Genomic DNA, 24,085 nt, shown 5'->3' with positions numbered 1-24,085 from the left:
ATAAAGCTACAGGAGCAGTAAGAAAGCTTCTTAGTGTGAGGGCTTAGCATGGAAGGTCTGCTAATTATTTGGACAAGAGAATTCAAATATCAAGAGAATAAGTTATGCCAGAGAAGAAGCTGTAAAATATGAAACCCATCAGCCTTCATCAATACTGTTGCAATTTAGGCCTGAGGAGCAAGTTTCTTGATGTAAGTCTTAATTTTCAAGGTCTCACTAAGCAAGTGTGCTTTCTTGATAAAGGTCTGAATTGAGATTACTAACTGTGCACCTGAAGCTTACCTAAGCCACTGAGAGATTTGCTGAGAGTCACTTGTCCAGTCTATGCCATATTTTTTTTCAAGTTATTAAGGCATTATGTATTGATGTGTGAATTACCTTCTAAAGATAGTATTTATAGATAAAAAGTCTATATTAACATGTAGATATTGCTATTTCCACAATTTATTACATTTTTAAAAGTGCTTTTTAAAAAAAGTATTGCAAATTCTACAGGCTAGTTATGTTCCTGCTGTAAAGCTGGGATTTGTTGTGAGACACAAAGATGATAAAGAGATATTTTTGGTGTTATTACTTCACAGAATCACAGAATCAACCAGGTTGGAAAAGACCTCTGAGATCACTGAGTCCAACCTTTGACCCAACACCACCTCGTCTACTAGACCATGGCACTAAGTGCCACATCCAGTCTCTTCTTAAACACCTTCAGGGACAATGACTCCACCACCTCCCTGGGCAGGTCATTCCAATGTCCAGTCACTCGCTCTGTAAAGAACTTCTTCCTAATGTCCAACCTAAATCTCCCCTGGCACAGCTTAGGGCTGTTCCCTCTTGTTGTACTGCTGGTTGCCTGGGAGAAGAGACCAATATCCACCTGGCTACGACCTCCTTTCAGGTAGTTGTAAAGAGTGAACCTTGAAGTGCTTTTAAGTTCTCAGCTTGTTCAGGGCAAGTTTTACTGGACACCAGTCCCTACCTTCTCTGCACTTTTATTTTGTTAGGGAAATGACTCACGTGCTTCCTTCCCATTTTCCATACCCTATTTAGAGTAGATGTGACTGGAGTTTATGGTTTTCTAACACAGTCAAGCCAGTGAGACTCCTTGTGACTTCTGAACTCGGTGGTCTTACCTTAATGCCCTCCTACTACAGGCATTTTTCAAATACAGATTCTTGTCTGATCCCATGAGAAGTCAGTTCAGGAAGTTATGTCAGCATAAAACGTTAAGTTTTCTTGCACAGTTATTTTTTGTCCTGGTTTATCTTCTGAAATTGGATTATCCTTTGAATTCATTACAAATTGTATCCTGCCAAGAAAAAAAAAAATCAGAGAAAAGCAGTGAGCTCCATTTCTACATTTATTTTGTGGCAAGATCTGTGAAGGAAAATAACAACAACAACAACCACAATAATATTAAAAGTGCTAAGAAGATATTGAGTACTGTTCAGTTTTGTTTAAACAAGAAAATCTTGCACAATTTTGTATTTTTTTGTGTACATGTTCTTACTCTTCAAAGTGAAACCTCTGTTAGAATATCTTTTAAAATACCTAGGCTGAAACTGAAGATCAGGAAATTTGCTACTGAGAGTGTAGTAGGCGATGTAAAAGCTTTAGAAGGCATTTTTCCAACAAACTTTGCTAAAGCACTTTTTCCTTTTAGTTGCCTTAATTTAGTCTTCTCATTTCACTGTCTGGAAAGGGTTTGTAAGGTTCCGAAGCTACTGGCTCTTCCTGATGCTGTGTTGCAGTAGGTAAACACATGTGAATGTGAACACATATCGGCATCTAATATAGCAGTGGCATTAATGATACTAAAAGCAGCCTTGTGTTCTTTGCATCCTTCGCTTCTGCCACGTTTGGAAGAGGAGGAGGAGAAGATAGTCTGTCATAGGTGGGTTTCTTGAAAAGAACAGACTGTGAGGAAAAATGGTAGGCTTCCTACACAACCTGATCTGTTTTCTGAGGGTTCCTACTCCTACACTGCCTTTGTGTTCTTATTAGGAGACGTCTGCTCCTTTCCATTATCTGTCTCTTTCCTTAGGGGACCCTATTAAGATGCATGGATCACGCAAAGGCAAAATTTATTAATGCTCTAAAAATAGGATGAGTGCTAGAGGGAAGGATCCTTCTCATGTACTCTATACCAGGTAAGCTTAAACTACAGCACAGCAAACTACTTTTTTAAAATAATTGGAAATAGTTTTCTCTGAGCCCAGTAGCACTATACATCCTGAGAGGATCCACAGAATTAAAAAAAAAAAAAAATAAAGTCCTTGATCCCTACTCACTATCACAGTTTAATAGACTCCATCCTCTCTCTTGCCTCAACTTTGTTTTAATTTTTGTTTACCTTAAAAATAATTCCCTGAGTTTTGTTGCAATATTTTGCAATAATAAATTAGCAAACCAAAAGATATTACTTGATAACATAATTAACTTTAGAAAAAGGATTAATATTTTAAAATGCTTTGACTTAAGGAGATGTGTGAATGATTTTCAATGGGTGTAATTTTTTTTCTCTACTGCTGAGTACAGTAACAATTAGTTTCATTGTCAGTTAAAAATCCATTTTGTACATCACTATGAGACATTTATTTATAAACTGCCAGGATTCAACTTAACTTTGTGATTTAAGAGATTTTTTTACAAATTATGAAATGTTCAGCCTTCAATTACATGCATCCAGCAAGACCAACCTAGCAAGTGGGTCAAAGGAAAATCTCAGTTTATTGTAGCCGTTATATATCCCTTCTCCCTCTGCTCTTTTCTCTCTCTGCTCTCTTATAAGTGCTCTCATGTGTGTGTACTGCAAGTGGACTCTCTCTTTTAAGAGATGAAGAAAAACAAACTGAAGCCCCAAATCAGTGGTTTGATTTTATACCACTTTTTACTTCAATGATTTAAAATGTTTGAAGTAATGCTGTAAGGCTAACTAGTTCATTAAAAAAAATAGTGTATTTATAAGGTGGGGTTTCATGTGACACAACAAGGAGCTTAAGCACAGTCCACACTGGCCTTTGCATCTAGAAGTTCTGTTATTTATGTTGTACTGGTGACTTGTGACAGTGCTGGTTTTTATTATATATGTAGTTGAAGCTTCAATAAACAGGCTCTTTTTGTTATAAGTTTTTTTTACTTTCCTTTGACATGCCTAGTTATTGGGTTTTTTTGGTGTTTCTGTGTTTGTTTTTTTATTTTGTTTTGGTTTGTTTTTAGAAAGGACAATAATTTTGTTAGTTTTTATCCAAATTAGTTATCTTTCCAGTTTGCTTTGACTATGAAAAAAACTGTTGGATTTTCATTATAGATGCAAACAAATTTGTGAGAAAGCAAATGCTTTGGAATAAAGCCTAATTGTTATGGTTTCATCTTGCAAACGAAAGATGTGACTTAGACTTTTCTTTCAATGCTGTCACAGAAGCTGCACTCTGAGCAAGAATAGCTTGGGTTGGAAGGGACCTTTTTAAGGGATGTGTGCAGATAGGGAATTTTACAGTGTTGTCACACAGTTTCCTCCTGACACTGGCTGGGGAGAAAACACTGAGATGTGTATCCCTCTGACAAGGTGGCAGCACTTTCAGGAAGGGGTAAAGGGGTACTACTGGTTCTTTGAGTGATGCTCTATCAGGAAAGGAAGCAGCTTCTGAAGATCTCTTAGACACATGGGACAAGAGAGAGAATAATTTTCTCAAATTTATACAGGGACACTGATTAAGCTGCATTTTAGGTATTTTGTGTGCCCTTCTTAAGCTCTAACATGGTAGTCTGTGATTTGTAGCTAGAAATCAGTTCCTGATTAGAAAGCACGAAGGAGCTGGTATAATGTGGAAGGCAGTTTTTTCTGGTATTGTTAAAGAATCTAACATCTCCTTCTGCTTCTGATAGTCAACCACACTAATTAAATCAATTCAGCTTTGCAGTTTCTGATAATGTTTAGAAGGATTTGATTTTCTTCTTTCCTATTTGTTTTGAAGTTTTGTTGTCAATTCAGTTATAGAACTTAATATTTAGCTAAGAAGTGTGGAGGTCTTAATGAGTAATTACACTATTCTACCCCACTTTTTAAATTATGCACATTTTTTTGATAATCATTCATTTTCTTTATAAAGAAAAGAAAAACAGATTCTTGCATCTTCTTTATGTCCTTCTCTGTTCCATTTTAATAGATCACTTCTGCTGAATTTCTTTAACTGATGCAAATGAAAGATCTTACTATGGTATTGAAAGCAAGGAGGTAGGTCTGAGAAGGAATTAAAGGGTTGTTAGCATACAGCAAGTCACTGGAACTGAAGATACTTTGCAATCATTTCCTTGATTGTCCCTTTGGGAAAGAATTGTACCTGTTTGTTTACCTAGCATGCTCTTAGCTCAGACCTCTTAGGATTTAGAGGATATTGAAAACAGCAATGTGTGGAAGCCAGATATATGCTAGAAGGATAAGGATGCCTGCATTTTACCATGGGAAGTGGAATTATATCTCAATCCTGTGCACAACAAGCTATTTATCATGCTCAGAAAACAGCAGTAGGTAACAAACTTGAAACCTTTTCAGCTAAGAGACTGTTTATATCTCTCCAAACATTATTCTTGTGAAGAAACAATTCTCACCATCATGTCATGTTGTGTTGTGGTTTACTATGGAGTGCTGCAGTGATTTTTTATTTTATCTTGTTGCATTTTGTCTAAGGGTAACATGTATATTAATTTGATATGTCAAATTATACATCTGAACTCTTAACTTTCTCTTTCCTTTAGAAGGTTTATGCTGATTTCATGTTTATTATGAAATTGCCAGCCCTTTTAGGGAAAAGAAATCTAGCCTTATTGGGGATTCAGGGATTTTTTTTAAGACTCCAAAATAGATCAGCTATATGGAGTGTGAATGGGGGGCAGGGCAGTGGCTTCTGGTCCTTTGGGTATGAGGAAGCTATCAGATGCTATTCTGACTCAAAGAAAAAGATTTGGATTTTAAATACCTGTGAAGAAGCTCTGAAATAAATTATGTCTTTCAGGTAAAGGTATTTAGAGGGAATGTTGCTGTGGGGATATTTGGGCTCTTGAAGATGATCCCAGGCTAGGCATGCACTAGTTCAGTCTAGTAGGACAGAATTAAGTGCAAAGTTCTGGAGAAAGGGCTCAAATCCAGTTTTGTGTATGATGCCACATAAGTTCAGGGCTGCTAAAAAAGGCCATGTGCTACAAGGTCACTTAAAATAATTTTGCCAGTACATTTAAATGCAAAGTAGTTTATTTCACAGGAGGAGTTGCAATAAAAAAATGATGTAGAAGATGGCATGAAATAAGTGATAAACTCGACAGTTATATTAAACAAAGAATACCAAGATAAACAGTGATGGGAACTTCACTGACAGTTTTCAGAAATCTGGAGCATGGACAGGAAACCAATGAGATTTACCCTGAAAAAAATGTAGTCTATTGCTCCAACTGCTTGATATTTCATAATCCAACACAGAGATTTAAAAAAAAAAAACCTCAAACCCTTTACGGACAGTAGTAGTCCCAACAATTTTAGCTGAACTGTGAAAGTATTAAATGAGAAAGGTAAAAAGCATTAATAAGAAATAATGCCAATGATCTCTTTCTTATCATGAGAAAACAAGATTTTCATTAATTGTAGGACATTGTCACAGAAAAGGAATATGTCTTTAGATGACAAAGGTTTTCTTGGCTGAAGAAAGCACTAAAGACATTAGATTTGTTAAGTGGTAGTTCAGGGATCAATACATTTCTAAAAGATATTGAAATATAGACATCTTTTGTTTTGCCTTGATTCTGTAGAGAATTTTAAACTAGTGTTTAGGCTAACCATAATGAAGATGTTCCTAAATTTAGATTTTAGTAGTGTGTGGAATGATCTGTGGAAACAAGTCAGTTATTTAAAAACAACCTGATGGTAGCCTGGACAAAACTGGGGACAATATGATTCTATGATTCCATCTTTTACTTGAAGATATAGGAAGTGCATATATTGGGTTTTACAGCGTCATGAAACAACGTAGATTGGAAGATGTCTCTGAAAGTTTAGTACAACTTCCATTTAATCAGGGCAACTTCAATATTGATAAATCCTTTAAAAAATAGATAACTTCTCCCCTAACACCTTCTTCAGAAAATCTCCAAGGATGACATTTCCGTAACCTTTCGGGGAAAGTTATTCTATTACTTAACCATACACTGTGAAAATGACCTAATACCATGCTTTAACTTTTGCTCATTCCTCAGGTGGTCAGGCAGTTGGACTAGAAGATGATTGTAGATTCCTTGTAAGTGAAATATTCTGTTAAATTTTAAAACCTGTTTGCCTTATTTCTAGTTGAAATTTTCCTTGTTGTTATGAGTGCTTATCACATCTTGTCATGTTGTTCTGTGTATCTGACCATGAATTACAATTAGCTAATTCTCAGTTAGCTAATAATCAGTTAGGTAGCTGAATGCCACAGCTGTTTCTCCGCTCAGTCTTCTCTCCTTGTGGGTAGGAAACCCGGCTCCCTAGTCTGACTTGTATGCATCAAGCTCCTAAGCATCTGCCAGACTACTCCAGATGTGGCCTCAGAAGAGCTATGAGGAAAATGGTAAGTTCCTTTGATCAGCTGGTTATGTTCTTGTTCTTGATAATGTATCCCAATATGCAGTTAGCTTTCATTAACAAAAGGCTGAAGATGTGATGCTGTCCACTGAAACTCTGACCGTTTTTTTGCTCTCTCTTTATTTTCATTTTTTACAATCATCATTTTGAAACATAACTGGTGGAACTTACCTTCCAGTCACTCATAAAGATTCCATGCTAAGATAGTATCAAGTTTTTGTTGTTGAACTGCGAAAGTTAATCCACATATCATCCTTTCGGGGGACTCTTATTAGTTACTGCTGCTAGATTTTAGAATAGAATAGTTCAGTTGAAAGGGACCTAGTCCATCTAGTCCAACTGCCTGACCACTTCAGGGCTGACCATAAGTTAAAGCATTTTGTTAAGGGCATTGTCCAAATGCCTCTTAAACACTGACAGGCCTGGGGCATCAACCACTGCTTTAGGAAGCCTGTTCCAGTGTTTGATGACATTCTGGGTTAAGAAATGCTTACTAATGTCAAGCCTGAACCTTCTCTGATGAAGCTTTGAACCATTACCACATGGCTTCAGGATGTAGTAGAAGAGCAATGAGGTCCAGCCCTTTCATCAGCTTTGTTCTCCTGCTTTGCATGGATTCAAGTACTTTTACATTCTCTTTAAATGATGGGGCCCAGAACTGCATACAGTGCTCAGAATGAGGCTCAACAATCATTGAATTAGCAGCATAACTTCTGTTGACTGGCTGGTGATGTGTTTGATGCACCCCAGGATGTAGTTTGCACCCTTGTCTGCCAGGGCACCCTGCTGAGTGACATTGAGCCTGCTGCTGACCAGATTACTTTATTTCAAACATTCAGTCACTTCTTTTGAAGTTTTCCTTTGCTTCTTACTTTTTTATTCCATAAATAGAGTATTGTTGTGTGTCTATAACATAGGATTCCACCTTTGCTATTTTCTGCAAAAAACCAAGAAAAGTCTCTTGCTATGTAGTATTATTGTCATCTTATAAAAACTGGCTGCTTCACAGTTCTGAGTTGCTGAATGGAATAACTTCTTGCTTTCCTTTTAGTATTGCATTTTAGGAGTAGTCTTACTATTCCATGGTGGTTTATATAAGGTAATAATGTTGTGACCAAAGGGTATGGAAATTAAAAGAAGTATGTGCCATAAACATGAGTCACACAAATTATTTAAATTTTTGTGGCATTTACCAACATTAATGATTACCCTCTACAGAATTACCTTCATATTCTTATTACTGCTTTTCATATAAAAATTTCATAATAAAATTTTGGATGATTCTATGATCTCTAAGTTGTACAAAAGAAGAAACAGCATATCTTATGTACGTCTTGAAGCAACGCTGTCAATGGGCAGGGGAATTTTAAAAGTCCAAAATGCTTTCTTGATTTACCTCAGTCAGAAGCACAAGACTTATCGTTTGTGGAATAAGTATATTTTCAACGAAAACTGTATCTGATTATTTTTAACTGATCATGAAAACAATCTAGCTAACAGTAATGAAGAAGTCCTTTTTCCTATATATATTTACGGTGGTTAACATGTTTTGAATGGGTGTTTGTGGGACCTGCTTAAGGGGTTTCTTATACAAGCTGAGAATCATTTCCATTATCCTCTGTTTTTTGTGCTATGAAAGAACTCCTTTATGCATAGCAAGGTTTTAGCTATGTTTAATATTAGTACACATTCCGTAATAACATATTTAGTGCATATTTTTATTAATAATGTGCCTCCAGGAGACTCCAGTTACATGTCAGTTATTAGGATTAAATCTTACTCTGTTTCCATCTGCAGAACTGGCTATAGCTGTGCTAGTGGAGTACTATCTTCTAGCAAATTTTTAATGGAGGCACTGTTAGCTCTATTTGAAGTCAGCAAAAGAAAGAACAAATGGGTCCGTTTATTTCCTAGCAGTTCTCTTGGCCAAGAGACAGGAAGATTTATTAAGTAACACAAAATTCGGTTCTGGCAAGTAAAGAAAATTCCCATTGCTTTTGATTCATCCTAATTTATTATTCTTTTAATAATTGATTTTTTTTTTTGGTAGAGATTTCAGTCAAAACTCCTAATTGTTTTTCATGAGGATGATTACTTTATACAGTGTTACATAATGTTATTGTGAAAATCTAAAAGTTTAAATTTGTGTGACTGTTTGTAAGTATGTTTTTTGTTGGGTTTTTTGTTTGTTTGTTTTTTTAAAGGGGAGCTTTGTACTCCAGTAACCTCATTCTTTCTGTCTAGCTTTACCTTTGACAACTGCTCCAAGAATGAAGGAAAATGGAAAGCTAGTTGGATTTTGACAAGAATGGACCAACCAATAGCAAAACTAATTTACTGTCTTTTGACATAAATGTGTCAATTTTTGAAAAGTATTTGACTGCTGCCAAAGCTAGACTGGTATTAAAAGCTTTATATTAACTTGTACTTTCAGAGAGAGGGAAAGTGAACTTTTATTCTAGGTTTGTCCAAACGGTGCTTTATTTATAGGTCTTATATTAATGAACAATTTTTCACTATTTTTTACAGTTGGTTATAATTCATTTGAAAACTGTTTTCTACTAAATATAAGAAACTGTTTCCCTATATGAGTTCTATTTTTTTAACATTTTCTTTTTTCTTTCCTAGGAAATTTTTCACAAATAGGAAAAAATAATTAAATGCTCATTTTCGTGTCAAAGTTTGATTAATTTGCTTTAATGAACAAAATTCCCTTTTAGCTCTGCTTCTGGAACCTAAGATTGAAAAAATGAAAAGACTTCTTAGCTCTTCCAGATTCACTTCATAAATGCATTGGAAGATTAGAATCTGTGCTGCGTCTGCCATTTTTTCTACTTCCTCTTAAGTGTTCAGAGAGCAAGTGCTGCTGTGGATTCTCTACAGAAACATTTATGCAGATGGATATCTCACTGTCTAAAATCTTTCAGCTACACATTTCTCTATATTCCTTCCTGCTGTTTTGAGCTGCAGTTTCACATATAGTTATCAAGAATGTAAATTGGACCAATCATAGGTCAAATTATATTTTATTTACTTGAACTAATGTAAATATGATGATATGTTAATAGGTAGAAGGCTACACAATCTTTTGAAATATGTCTGCGATGTATGTTTTGCCCTAGTTTCAGTAAAAATACAGAAACAATTATAAAATAAATTCAGATGTGAAAAACCCACCAACAGTTCTAAGATTTATATTGTGAGGCTGAAGTCTTCTGACTGCTTAAAGTAGAGCCAGGTTTGGTCAAGTTCCAAAAAGGTAGTTCTGTTATTTCTATTGCTTTTATTCTTTGCAAGTTTGCATAGAATTAGACTAAGGGATACCATAATCAGTTCTACCAGAACAGAAAAAGATGCTGGATTTTTGTTAGCTTAATATGTTATTTTACTTGATCTTTAAATGGTATGAGGTACATAGAGAAGAAAGCTGTGAAAAAGCAGACATGGGTCATTGGGACTTTCCTATTTGTCAGCACTCAGGTTTAAAATGATGCTAAAACTACAGCCTTATCCTTGAATGCTTTTTACAACTGTTGTGGTTTAAGCCTAGCCAGGAGCCAAACCCCAAACAGCTACTCATTCACTCCCCATCAGCGGGTTCGGGGAGAGAATCGGAAGAGTAAAATGCAGAAAAATTGTGGGTTGAGATAAAGACAGGTTAATAGGGAAAGCAAAAGCAGCATGCACAAGCAAAGCAAAGCAAGGGATTCATTCAGCACTTCCCATGGGCGGGCAGGTGTTCAGCCATTTTCAGGAGATCAGAGCCCCAGTACACGTAACAGTTACTTGGGAAGACAAATGCCATCATTCCAAATGTTCCCCTCCTTCTTCCCCCCTCTTTATGTACTGAGGATGATGTCATATGGTATGGAATGTCCCTTTGGTCAATTTGGGTAACCTGTCCCAGCTGTGTCTCCTCCCAGCTTCCCATGCACCCCCAACTTCCTTGACAGTGTGGCAGTATGAAGAGCAGTAAAGGCCTTGGCTCTGTGTAAGCACTGCTCAGCAATAACAAAAACGTGTATATTGCCACCACCATGTTCAGCACAGATCCAAAACACAGCCCTATACCAGCCATTGGGAAGAAAATTAACTCTACTCCAGCCAAAATGAACACAACAACATATGTTACCCATATGCTAGGTGTGGCATATGGTAACCTTTTTATTTGGTTACTTAAGCTGGAATTATGGTACAATAGGGAATGTACCTTCATTTCCCTTTCCATATTTATGTTTCTTGAAAAATATAGCTATATTTTGATAGCATCAACAGAGAGATTATTGAAGGCTGATTTAGGGTGTTATGGGAAATGGTGATATAACCATCCATGGCAAATGAATGCAGCTCTTTCTTATTGTTTTTAAAGGAAAGTTTTTTCCTGAGGTGTCTTACCATTTGCTGAAAGACAGCCAGGAATCCATGCAATCACAGCAGTCCATCACCACCAGAAGACTGAAGTGCTGGCAATAACAGCAAACAGTGAGTGGAAATCTGTTGATACCCAGCATACTTGATTGCCTTTCACTCTCCTACTGCACAATCACCTTTAATTTTCTTCTTCTTGTTTTTTTTTTTTTTTTTTTTCCCCATCAGTAGAAATTTGCATTAAAATTTACCCTTTAATGAATACCCAGAAAGCCTCTGGAGAAGTTTTCAGTCCCTCCTGAAGTAGGACCATTGTCCTGGCATGTTGTAAAGCCCAGAGAGTATAGAGGAGCTGTGCACAGGCAGGCACAGCTGGTGTACAGGCTGGTGTACAAGCTGGCGAGTTACAGTTCTAACTTCCAAATTTAAGTCATATGCTACACTGTGTCCTTTGCAGTCTCTTTTTCAACACTTCATTCTTTTGGGAGAGATTTTCTGGCTTTCCCATAATGGCATGATCTGTGGATCTTGACATCTGCTCTTTTAACAACTGCTATGCATCTGACCACTGACCTTCTGGCTTCCTGTGTATCTGTTGTTGGTCAAAAAGATCAATCTAAGCATGTGGAGAACCTTACCTAATGTACTTTATCTGGCATTAATTAGCTCTTTCCAGTACAACTGATCAAATACATGCACATGCACAAATCCTCTGTTACTACTAATTTTAAGTAACATTTCCGTGAGTGATAGGTCACTGAATTTCTGTTATTAATTAGTTGAAAAACATCTGTTGTGAATGGTGCTATGTGGCAAAAGAAAGGAAACTGTACAAAGAGAGAGGGACGTTAATGAATGGAATCTAGGTAAACACTGCATCAAGATACCAAATCAAGGTTTTTTAAAGTTTAATCTTTAATGAATTTACCTGATACAGGAAAATATCCAGATGATTATGGACTAAATGACTATACTCAATAGTACAAGGTATTTATTGGATGAATAGATAGGTGAAAGAAAACTGTTTTGCTAGAAATAAATTTATCACTTTTGATTCTTCTTGTGTAAGCAGAGAGCCTTTTTGTCTGATAGCCCAGTGTTGCTAGTATTGGTTAGGACATCTTAAATCACTGTGGTTAAGCTGAAGGGACAATGGATGGTGGAGTTGCTGGTGGGTAAGACCCTTCTCCATACTGTCCCCTTTTCCTCAGCTTTTGTCTGTTGCTATTTACTTTCTTTTGACATTAAAAAAAAATTGAGAAGCTCGTACATCAGGATGTCTCACTATGTTTTATAGTGAGGAGAGTGGTAAATTGTGATAAGAAGCAAATACTCTCCCGTAGAATTCCTAAATTTCCCTCAACAATCTGTGACATTTTCTGTGACAAGCAGTTGCAATGTGCAGTAGTAAATCACAGGAACATGGTGCCTTGAGTAGTTTACCTGTATTTCTGTGCTATGAAAGCTGTATTCAGAAAATTGTCTTATCCCTAGGGGAAAAGGGGAGAGGGCGGGCGAGAAACCTTTCCCTGCAAGAAAACATTACTACCTCTACTTACAGTTTGTTAGAGGTTTTCTGTTTAGTTGGTTTGGTTTTTCAATGAAATAATCTGCCCTTGATCCTAAGAAGTCTATAAGAATGGATTTTACAAGTCATAATTTGTGTACATAACCTACCTTCTATTTAAATCTCTTACTTAATCTTTTATCTAACTCTCTCTCTTTTTTTTTTTTTTTTAAATCTCTCAATGTAAATGTAAGGATTTCAGCCTTAATGTAATAGTGTTTGTATGCTTAGTTTGTTTCTTTTATTTCTTTCCTTTTTTTTTTAATAATCTTGAAAAGAGTTTCCTCCATGTTTCTGATTCATTCTCACACAAAAAGCTTAAATATTCAGAGGAAGATGTGGAAAATATGGCCATAAGTGTGGGGGGTTTTGTGTTCCCCCCCCCCCCCCCCGAGATTGATTTTTATTGAGAAATAATCCTTCTGTTTTTCTTCTATATATATCAGGGCTTACCTCTAAGCTTAGAATCCAAAGCCTCTAAAATTGCTCTAGATTTATATTTTAATTTTCTTTTGCAGATTGGCATGGCTTTCTAACATCTGATTCAATATTATTTGTACTGTAGTTTTAACCTTAAACATCTAAAAAAAATAAGTTGAGATGTTCAGAGTAATATTTACTCCTAAAAATATTTAGTGGCATAACTTTCATCTCTGAATTGATTCCTTTGTTCTTATTTGCAGATTTGTTACTATCCCTGGGTAAGGAGGAGGGAAAAAGAAGCTGCATTAGGTGAAAAGGTAGATAATGGACATTTTTTAAATGTTTATTATGTACTGTGTTAATCTGGGAATGAGCCTAATTAAAATGACAGAATTATAATGGATACAAATTAAGAATGGATCTCTGAATGAAATCCAAGTTTGTGATCCTTAAAACTATAGCAACAGACTTCACCATAGGCTTCTTGCTGTCTTACACTCTGCAAACTCCTCTGACTCCTTGTTCTACCTCAGCTGAAACAGTAACACCTTTCTGCTTCTCATCCAGGATGTGCAGTAACTTACCTGTCCAAGCTGAAGAATTTTCGCTTGTTCTGTTACTTTTGTGGTTTTTTTCCTTCTCTCCCATGAAATATAAAGCATCCCTGAATACTGAGTAGCAGCCCAGAGCTAGAGTTTACATCATGTATTTCTTTACAACTCCTGGTCAGGGCTGCAACAGCACTGTACCTGATGCTGTCCAGGTGTGTAGGGTCTGAGTGTACTTAGGGTTGAGTAGAATCCTCCTTATTAAGCAAGATGATGTATTGTCTACCCACCTTTGGAAAAACTTTTCCAACCTAAGGAATTTTATGATTCTGTGAAACACTACTAAACTCCGTTAAATGTGCTGCTGCATGTTTTTGGCATATTTTCCTTTATTGCAACTATTTAAAATTATGAGTTAAATCATGTCTGCTTGGTATTCTCTGAGAATATCTCTTGTCTTTGGCTTTTGGTGTTTTTTTTGTTTGTTTGGTTTTTTTTGACAGGTTAGTTTAGAGATGGAGTCCCTAGTCATATAAAATGCTTGTCAACAGAAGCACTGGTTAGATCCTCAATGGTCCTAACTTCAAACACAAGGAAGCCTGTTTAGAAAAGCGCTGAAGAAAAGGCAGACTTTAGAATCTTTAGTTCAGCTTGATCTTAGCACATTTTGTGAAACCATCTCAGAATTTTCTTCAACTCTTCAAGAAGCTGCTAAATAATCTCAAAATTTTCTTGATTTCAGGTGTTGCTTTGCAAAAAATAAATTTCTTCTGGAAATCCAAGCTCATGCATCTTCTTTTTGCAACATAATGAAAGAGCAAGATAGAATAGACAAGCAGACAAACAAAAATATGTAAAATTTAGTGTCCTATATTATGTTCTGTTTCCTGAGTTGATACATAATTAGCTATCTCTTTTGCATGGCCATAAAGCTAGGAAAGGATTAAAGATTAAATGAAACACTCATAGGATATTACACTGAATAATCGTTGAGTAATGAAGCTTTACAAAGAAGTCATTAAGTGTTTTTGAAGACTGTCTCTTCCGTTCTGTCTATATTCTTGTGATGTTCATGTTGATGTTCTTAATTTTTTTTATAACGATGTAGACTTTATGTCTAGGAGAGATTATAAAGATCATCTAATCAATAATGTGATCAATATGCTCTGCTTGCTTTGTAATAAGGAGGAGACAGCCAAATTGTCAAGTAAAAACTGGTGGCCAGTGTTAGCCAACATCTGTTTTATGACTTCATTTTATAAGAGGTTTCTCTGCTAAGAATGGGGAGGGGAGGAAAAAGAATTTGCAAAGTCCTTTTTCATGTCTTTGAAAAATGCTTTTTATGAGCAGGGGCATAATTAGGTTAAATGAACTCTTACATTTATTTTTAAAAAAATCTGTTAATGTTTTATTTTCTTCTCAGATAGTTTCTGTTAGGCTCTGTAATATTTTACCTTGATTTCCTTAACTATATTCAGTCATATGCCAGAGAGAGCTAAAAGTGCTTCCCTTGAAAACCTGGGATCAAAAGGTGGTTTCAGAGCTGATTAGGCCAATCTACCAGCCTGATAAATCCCCTTATGAAATCTGGCTTATAGAAAAACATATGAATGCTAATGATGGGGAAGATATGTTACCAGCTTTGGCTTCAAACAAGTGATAGAAAACTTGTGTGGTTTTCATGCTTTCTTAGAAGTCTGTTACCTGAATTTTGGCAAATATCTTCCAACCTCTCTAGCTCTTCTTGCCAGCCCTTTTGTTTGCTCGTGTAGTGAAACCTATCAACTAAGACAGGGGCTGCTCTCTCTCCCCTCTAATCATTCTGTTTTGAAACTCTCTGTCCAATGAATTACTGTACCATGCTTTTGCACCATGAGGAAAAGAAATGGGAAGCTGTGAACTTCCTATGCTTGGATGTTGTCCAATAACTTCCTCAGAATAGGTCTAGCCCTTGCAGACTGGATTTCTCTCATCACATATGCTTTTACTGTTGTGTTACTTAGGTTAAACAGATGCTATGTCTACATGGCTACAGCATGCAGCTCTCAAACTTGCTTACTGTCTTTCAGATCACTAAATTAATATCTCCGCTATTCAGCTTTTGAATGTTTGTCACTCTACAAAAGGCACTTTTCTCTAGCTAGCAATAATTAGATACCTGGTTAATGTACTCTGTGTATTTACACATTATTAGGATTTAAACCCAAAGCAACAATACTGTCTCTGCTGATAAGCAGGATGAAATCCCCATACGTATTCTACTCCATTAGCTTTCCTAATCACTTTAAACCAATTGCTCTGAATACTTCAGGGTGTGATTCCCATAAAATGCACCACTCCCTGACCTCTTCCATCCTTTAAAAGGTGTATTTTTTAACTTTCTTTTGCAATCTTGGGCATTGTTGATTTGTCCACTCTGTATCCAGCTTACACTGTGGGATGCTATCTGGAAATTTTCTAGTTTCCTTGGTCAACCACAGGGATTAGTGAGAATGAATGTGCTGCTGGTCCCCCAGAGGCACTGTAGCACCATCTGTGAAGAAATATTATGGAAGAGGCTAGTTTAAGTTCTGCTTTGGTTGGGTAGATAAGAAGACAATAACTGTCAATATTTGTAAAGGTAGAGAAGATCAAAGGCTTCTGGAAATACTTTAGAAGCAAAGGTAAGAGTGGGTTAGTTTCAGGTCAGAGAAAGTACACAAAGGATTCCGGAAATACTTTGTTAATGTAAATGTGGCTTTACCATTGACCAGCATGTGAGATCAGAATCACAGAATCACAGAACCATTGAGGTTGGGAAAGACCTCTGAGATCATCTCATCCAACCTTTGACCGATCACCACCTTGTCAACTAGAGCATAGCACTAAGTGCCACGTCCAGTCATGTCTTGAACATTTCAGTGGATGGTGACTCCACCACCCACCTGGGAAGTTCATTCCACTGTTTAACAACCCTTTCCACCTTTATTCACATTCAATTATCACTTTTAAATGTGAATCTATCTGTTGATCTATTTGTCTATCTATCTGGTAGTAAATGTTGTACCAAGACACTGATGTTTAGTATCGGCTCAATTTTTCCAGAGTTCAAGAGAGAACTTCGAAACGTTTCAGTGTGTAACGAGCCTTCAGAGAGGAAGACACATGAGTCTTATAGATATAGTCCAAATTACTCTGATGTCCTTGTAAAACTTACACTTTAAATACTTAATACTGCACATCTTTGGGTTGCTAATATGGGTCTGCATAACATGGGTTCCTTTTAAAACTCCATTCCAATTTTTTTAATAAACATGCTGTTGTTGTGGCTGAATATTTTTTTGCCTCTAATGGATTTTTTCTAAAATGTTAGAGTTAAATTTCAAATAAATGAAATTTAAATTGTATAAAGATATTAAAAGTAAAGTAAAAAAGTTAAACCTGAAACTCTGCCAACTGGCAAATCTATTCAAAATTTGCTACACGGATGCTTTCAGACCTTAAAGAAGCAATAAGCACTTAGTCATCAGAGTTCCTTATATGTAAAAGCATTCAAACATTCATTAATTTGCTCTCTAAATCATGTCTGTTAGCCTTCTGTAAATTCAGCCTTGTGATGAGATGTTTGACCTCTCTCTATTGTTCACATTGCATATTCTGATTTTTCTTCAGTTTTGTGATAGAAAGTAATAATACAAAGTGATGTTTTTGGGGACAAAGCCACTCTGAAAATAAGTGCTTAGATTAGAAATATCTTTAACTTCATAAAATGCTGTGAGATGCATTTAATTTTCTGCATTGCTTGTTGTCAAGAGCCTTTTGAAAAAGGGAGTATGCTGTGTGAATGTGTTTTCTATATGAAACTTATGAAAGCCCAGTAGGTGCTGTAAATACAGTGGATGTTCTTTGTTTGTTTTTAATGATTCATACCAAATATACCAGGCATTTCAGTATGAAAACTTCAGTGGTGTTTATAATGAAAACAAGGCTTGCTATCCAAATCGCCTCAACATCAAATAGCTGATGGGTGATGGTTCCGTGTAAGGTCTTCCTCTTTTCTTGTTTTAACTAAATATTTTGAGAGAGACATTAAGGCAAAATTGTCTTAATAAAATATGAATTTTGCAGTTATGGAGAGCATAATAATTTTAAACCTTGAGTCACAAATGTTAAATTACTGCAAAGACTTGTATTCATGGGCAGAACATCATCTATCTGAAAGGAACACAATGTGAAGAGATTTACAATTATGAAGTACCAAGGTTTAATGAACTTTAAGAGACATTTTCTCTAAATGTTTTAAGGTGTTAATCAAGGTTCATTATGGCGAAACTTGATAGGAAAAATTGATAATTTGAGAAAGATGCAAATTAACCAGCAAAGTGGGGTTTTTTGTTAATGTATTGATTTAAGTAAAAAGATAGTAGCTCAGAGAAAGATTTTCCTTTATCCAAGAATCAAATGTGAATCTGTCTCTGGTACTGTCAGAAAGAAATGGTTTTTTAATAGATTTTTGCTATAGCAACATTTTCTCTTCATTTCACACTTCGTTATAAGCCAGCACAGAATACTCAGCATTTCTTCTAAGAGGCAACTGAACAGGAAAGTGTGATGATAAAAACAGTGTAGGATAGTAAAGCCCTCTCTACACACTCTTGGGAATTAATTTTCAAATAGGTCTCCGTAGGCAAAATGGCTGTTTTCAAGTTCACCCACAGAGTATTAAAATATTTAAATCTGAGTTTGTAGTGTATAAACTAGGAAATGTGCTGCTTAGTTCATTTGATATTAATTATTCCTTTGTCTTGAATGAAAGAATGAAGCAATAGAAGCCTGTATTACAGGCCACGAAGTTTACTGGAAAGTTGTTATTCCCAGCAGAATGTTCCTTATGGCAGGTTTCTTCTGTGTAAAAGTTGGAGTTCCTCTGCTTGACCTATTTTCCTCAAATATTTTTCAGTTCTAAGTGTAGAAAAACTAATTGCCAAATCTATTTAAACCTTTTTATTGGCAGTAAACCAATGGTGAGCCAATGTCTGCACACTGGAACGCTCTTCTGTTTCAGTTAATGGGTTTATTTATTTTTTTTTTAATGTTACAATAAATATTTTATTTTTGTATGCCAGCAGAAGAGGTATCACATATCCAAAATTCAGTCCCTAATTCATACTCTGGGGTTGCTCAAATAATGATAAACAACCGTCTACTTTCTTGTCTTGCAATGCAGTTCAAGTTCATGGTCAAGATATGCTGATATCACACTTTCTAGGGAACTTGGAGAACTGGAAAGTCATGAGCAATTAACGACTTTGAGAAGATGGAAGAACTGCAGATATTGCTGGAAATTCTTCCAACAGAAGCTCTTACAAGGATACTTAGAGTGACATGTAATACATCATTTTTGCTAAAAGAACATTGTGGCCTGGCTGTCTGAGGAAGCCATGAGAAAGAAGTTCTGAAGATATACATGCTGATGAGACAGAAATCAACTGCAGATCTGTGTTTTACAAGTCTGCATAATTTTCAACCCCAAGGTATTTGAGTTCCAAATATTCTATCCCTAATTTCATTTCCAGTGTTTCTATGGTTGCACAGATTGATATGCTTTCCCAGACAAAAACTTCAAAGTAAAATTTTCACCATGAATTAACTATTATGGTGATGCTGTTCAGCAGAAGGTTAACTATCACTATAATTTGCAAATGTTCTGTGCTAATTTACAAGAGTGATAGATAAATCAGCTTGCTCTATAGGAACCTTGTGCTATCATAAAAAACAACATTTTGGCAAGGTGGTTGATCTTCCTGTGACATGGTTTCAGAGAAGATGACAGGGTTTGTCAACAGGTGTTGTCACTATGTCTTCTTGAATTCTAACCATGATTTCCGTTGGCTGCTCAGTCAGTAAAACGTTTGCTCCGCAATATTCAAGGACAGGATATCTTCCAACTGTGCAGCAACAAAACACAATGCATAATCTTGCAACACATTAAAATAAGATTATTTTTAAGTGACTTCTTAGATTTTTATATATGTATTGTTAAAAATCAGTTGGATATCTTTAACTTGTACAAAAAGCTTGGTTATGTTCTTAGAGATTCACTGGTAGATTAATAGTGGTTTATGTTCTTTCATTACTTTCTCCAATTTATGATGGATGAAGGAAAAAAGTGAAGAAGAATGGAGAAGTTAAAAGGAGTCATCCAGGAGAAAGAAAAAATTTCTTCCCTCAGATACTCATTAAATTTTTTGCTAATCAACTGTGGGAACCAGTTACGCCGGCAGCACCTGAATTCAGTTTATTAGGATCAAAAAGGAGTGTTTTGGCATTGGTTGGTGTTTTTGATAAAGAAAGTGCTATGTTGTCAAAACGAAAACCACTTTGAACAGTCTTCATGATAGTGTGTGTTTTTCTCTCATGGCTGAATACAGCCACCACAGGATATGAGGTAAACGTGTGTGATCAAGGCACTGGTTTAGGATGATCCTGGGACTTCCAGTTAACTGAAAGAGAAACACCAGTTGCTGTTTGCAAAGGAATCCTAATAAAAGGGGAATGCCGGAAAGATCGGCGGACAAGTCCCGAAAGCGAACTCTGTGTGGTGGCAGCCTCATTTCTTTCAGCGCCCGTATTCACCATAATCAACAATGTGCAAAAATTAATACTGTCAGAAATTTAGCACGGAGTTTATTTAGCATTTTGAAAGAGAATAGGTACTGTGGGTCAGTGAAACTATGAACCTTTGGGATAATGGACAGCTCAAACCTCTATATTTACAACTTCTTGTACTTTGGATCCATTTGTGAGTTTTAAGCTCAGCAAAGCATCATGTGCTCATGTTCAGTTTACAGAAATACTGTTGTGCTTCAGAGATATCTTGTGGAACTGGGGCTGGATATGGCAGGAGTGCAAGTTGTGAGATGACTGTACAGCTAGTAAAATACAATGTGGAACCTAATAGTCTGTCATAAATGTATTGGTGAACTGAAGATGCTTATTTTTTCCAAGATTTGTATTTAAATATAATATAGATGGGGTATTTAAGGTGTATTCTAAAAGGAGAGAGGGAGTTAGAAGTTTCTACTGCATTAATAGTTAATATAGGAGCAGGTAGGTTTCAATTAGTATTGCCCATTCCAAGGCCAATTAATTTCAAGGGTAAAGGCCTTTGAATTTCAGCAGTAATCCTTACCTTGGTTCATATCTTATGAGAAGATCCAAAACGTGTGAGAAAAGTATTCTGTTGAGAACTATGATAAAAACTTTGAACCGCTTTTTCTCTGTGTTGAAACTAAGACATCTGATTCTAGGCAAATACCTTTTTCTGGTATTATCAAACATTTAATTTCAATTTTGTCCATTATAAAAATGCAAACACTGGAAAATGTTGCTTTTTAATTTATCTAGCGGGTTAAGTGATATAGTTTTGGTTTTATCTTTCTCTTTATTCTCCAAATCCAATTCTGAAAATGCTTTCAGTTTCATGAGACTACGAAAGTAATTGTTTTGTAAAGGACTGACACTGAAGAATGAAAGGAAGATGAATTGCTGACTGCTACCTAAATTGTGTTTGGTTGTTAATCTGATGCTGTCAGTGGCTTTTTTCTTTAGGCTTCAGATACCTCATGAATTCAACTGTTTCCAGTGTAACACCTAAAGTTTCTTCCAAGCATCTAGCAATTTTTCTTTTCTGATGTGTAGTGTTTTGAAAAAGCAAATTTCAGAAAGTCAGGTCCATTTAAAACAATTCAAGTTTGAAAGGAGACAACTGAGTCTGCAAAATAATTATTACTTGAATGTTAAGGAATCAATACACCTGACAAATGGAATCAAACCTTAATTTTTGCCTTGTTCACAGTAGGACAGTTAAAGAAGTCCCTACAGATCACTTAATGATGTAAGAGGTTCCTTTAATTCAGGCCATTTTTTTACTGCATGCAGGTTAAAGTGAGGGGAAAATTGAATTTTTAACACTCTTTGCCACACACATTTTATCACTGGGAACTTTTTTTTTTTTTGCAAAGTCAAAAGAGCAGGAGAATTAATCCAGTCTTTAGTCAGTAAATCTATTGGTGTCTTAGGAAGCAACCTTCATGACCAAGTGGAGCTGGCAAGACATTTTGCTATGCATCTTTCTTAGACAACACTGACTCATTGAGACTAATACTTGTTACAGAAAGACTTGGTTTTGAGAAATCCTTGGTTTAGAACAAACACTTGTTTAGAAAAAGTTTTAAAAGTTTCTTAAGCTCTTAGGTGTATATCCTGGTGTAGGTACATTTTTGCTTTAAAATTAGAAAATATTTCTAGTAATTCATTTAGGATAAAAATTTGTAATATTTGAAATTAAACACTTGAAAATAGTGAAAGAAAAATTATTGAATTTATTTGAATGAAGTCTCCCCTTAGCCTCCTCTTCTCCCAGCTCCTTCAGCCTCTCCTCACAGTTCTTGTGTTCAAATCCCTTCATCAGCCTTGTTGCTCTTCTCTGGACCTGCTCCAGCACCTCAATATCCTTCCTGAACTGAGAGGCCCAGAGCTGGACACAGTACTGCAGGTGTGGCCTCACCAGCACTGAGTCCAGGGGAAGAATCACTTCCCTGGACCTGCTGACCACACTGTTCCTGATCCAGGCCAGAATGCCATTGGCCTTCTTGGCCACCTGGGCACACTGCTGGCTCATGTTCAGCTTCCTGTCAATCCAAACTCCCAGGTCCCTTTCTGCCTGGCTGCTCTCCAGCCACTCTGTCCCCAGCCTGTAGCGCTGCATGGGGTTGTTGTGGCCAAAGTGCAGTTCCTGGTACTTGGCCTCGTTGAACCTCATCCCATTGTAATCAAACCATCTCTCCAGCTTGTCCAGGTCCCTCTGAAGAGCCCTCCTGCCTTCCAGCAGATCAAGACTACCTTCCAGCTTGGTGTAATCTGCAAATTTGCTAATGGTACACTCAATCCCCTCATCCAGATCATCGGTAAACATATTAAACAGAACTGGGCCCAACACTGATCCCTGGGGGACACCACTAGTGACTGGTTGCCAACTGGATGCAGCACCGTTCACCAGCCCTCTCTGGGCCCGGCCCTCCAGCCAGTTCCTAACCCAGCAGAGAGTACCCCTGTCCAAGCCGTGGGCTACCAGCTTTTTCAGGAGTATGCTGTGAGAGACAGTGTCAAAGTCCAGATAGACCACATCCACAGCCTTCCCCTCATCCACCAGGTGGGTCACCTGATCATAAAAGGGGATCAGATTGGTCAGACAGGACCTGCCCTTCCGAAACCTGTGCTGGCTGGGTCTGATCCCTTGTCTATCCTGCAGCTACTAAACTTAAGCTCTTAGGTGTATATTCTGGCCTAGGTGCATGAAACTTCATCAGGCCATCAGGCAATTTATATTAAACCATCATGTGCATGTATTACATGTGCATCTAGCCTTTTATTATGTACTTTTTTTTTAATTAAACACTTTATAAGACACTATAGTAAGTATGAAGTGGTATAGATTGTTCTACACCCTGACAAGGAAGGAGAAAAACGATGATAGCAACAGCAGTGACTGTCCTTCACATTTCATTCACTGCAGAAGTGGACAGCTGACCACAGCAGCTAAATCACGAGGACTTGCTGTCTGCAGAGCCTTGCATTATGCTCAAGCTTCTAGCATCCCAATGCATGAAATGTGTAAGTGGTTATCAGGGCCAATGCTGGAGCTGTTCATCCAGCCAAACTTCCCTCCTTCTGTGTTCGCATGGAAGAGCACAACTCTTATGAGGAGAGGCTGAGGGAGATGGGGTTGTTTAGCCTTGAGAAAAGGAGGCTCAGGGAAGACCTCATGACTCTCTATTACTACCTGAAAGGAGGTTGTGGCCAGGTGAGGGCCGATCTCTTTTCCCAGTTAACAAGTGACAGGACAAGAGGATATAATTTGGATATTAGGAAAAATTCTGTCTAAACTAAATATTGGTCAGGCATTTGAACAGGCTACCCAGGGAACTATTTGAATCACTGTTTCTGGAAGAGTTCAAAAAATGTGGATGTGGCAGTTAGGGACAAGTTTTAGTGGTAAATCCAGCAGTCCTGGATTAACTATCAGACTCAATCTTAGAGGTCTTTTCCAATGTAAACAATTCTGTGATTCTAAGAGGGTCTCTGTATGCACTTTTCTCTATTTAAATCAGCCACAGGAGGTTTTACTGTAGCTTGGGACACTGGTAGGAAGAGAAAGGGGACACTGGTGCAGGAGAAGGTTATTTGTATAAAATCTTTGGCTACTAATAAACTTTTCCTTTTATACTAGAACACTGCTTATGGCTCCTGGCTATATTCAGAATCACAAAGCTGAAAGCAAAGCTGGTTTATTTAGCCTTTGGGGCTTTTGTGCCCTCATGCTACTTACAAGCCAGCCACGATTTGGCCCATAAATTGCTCTGCGCTTTGCACTTTCAGAGGAATGATTAAGGACACTCAGTCTACGAATAAGCTATTTGTACTCCACAGTAATCAGCAAAACATTTTTAATAGATGCTGTAGTGTTTGGCTTTGACTTGCCCTTTGCAAAGTTCATATCGTCTGCCATCTGAATCATAGACAGCAGAGGCT

The 24,085-nt window shown here is 36.8% G+C and overlaps 1 long non-coding RNA gene across 1 annotated transcript; it reads left to right on the top strand.

The window, feature by feature from the left end:
• Window positions 1-10,457: 10,457 nt before the first annotated feature.
• LOC116795191 lies at window positions 10,458-22,076 on the top strand. Its single transcript, XR_004359985.1, has 3 exons — window positions 10,458-10,626; window positions 18,988-19,002; window positions 22,065-22,076. It is a non-coding gene; the product is annotated as an uncharacterized LOC116795191 (long non-coding RNA).
• Window positions 22,077-24,085: the final 2,009 nt, after the last annotated feature.

The sequence above is a fragment of the Chiroxiphia lanceolata genome, chromosome 1 (genome assembly GCF_009829145.1).
Source record: "Chiroxiphia lanceolata isolate bChiLan1 chromosome 1, bChiLan1.pri, whole genome shotgun sequence".
Classification (NCBI taxonomy): Eukaryota; Metazoa; Chordata; class Aves; order Passeriformes; family Pipridae; genus Chiroxiphia; species Chiroxiphia lanceolata.
This window is presented reverse-complemented; position numbering and strand designations above follow the sequence as displayed.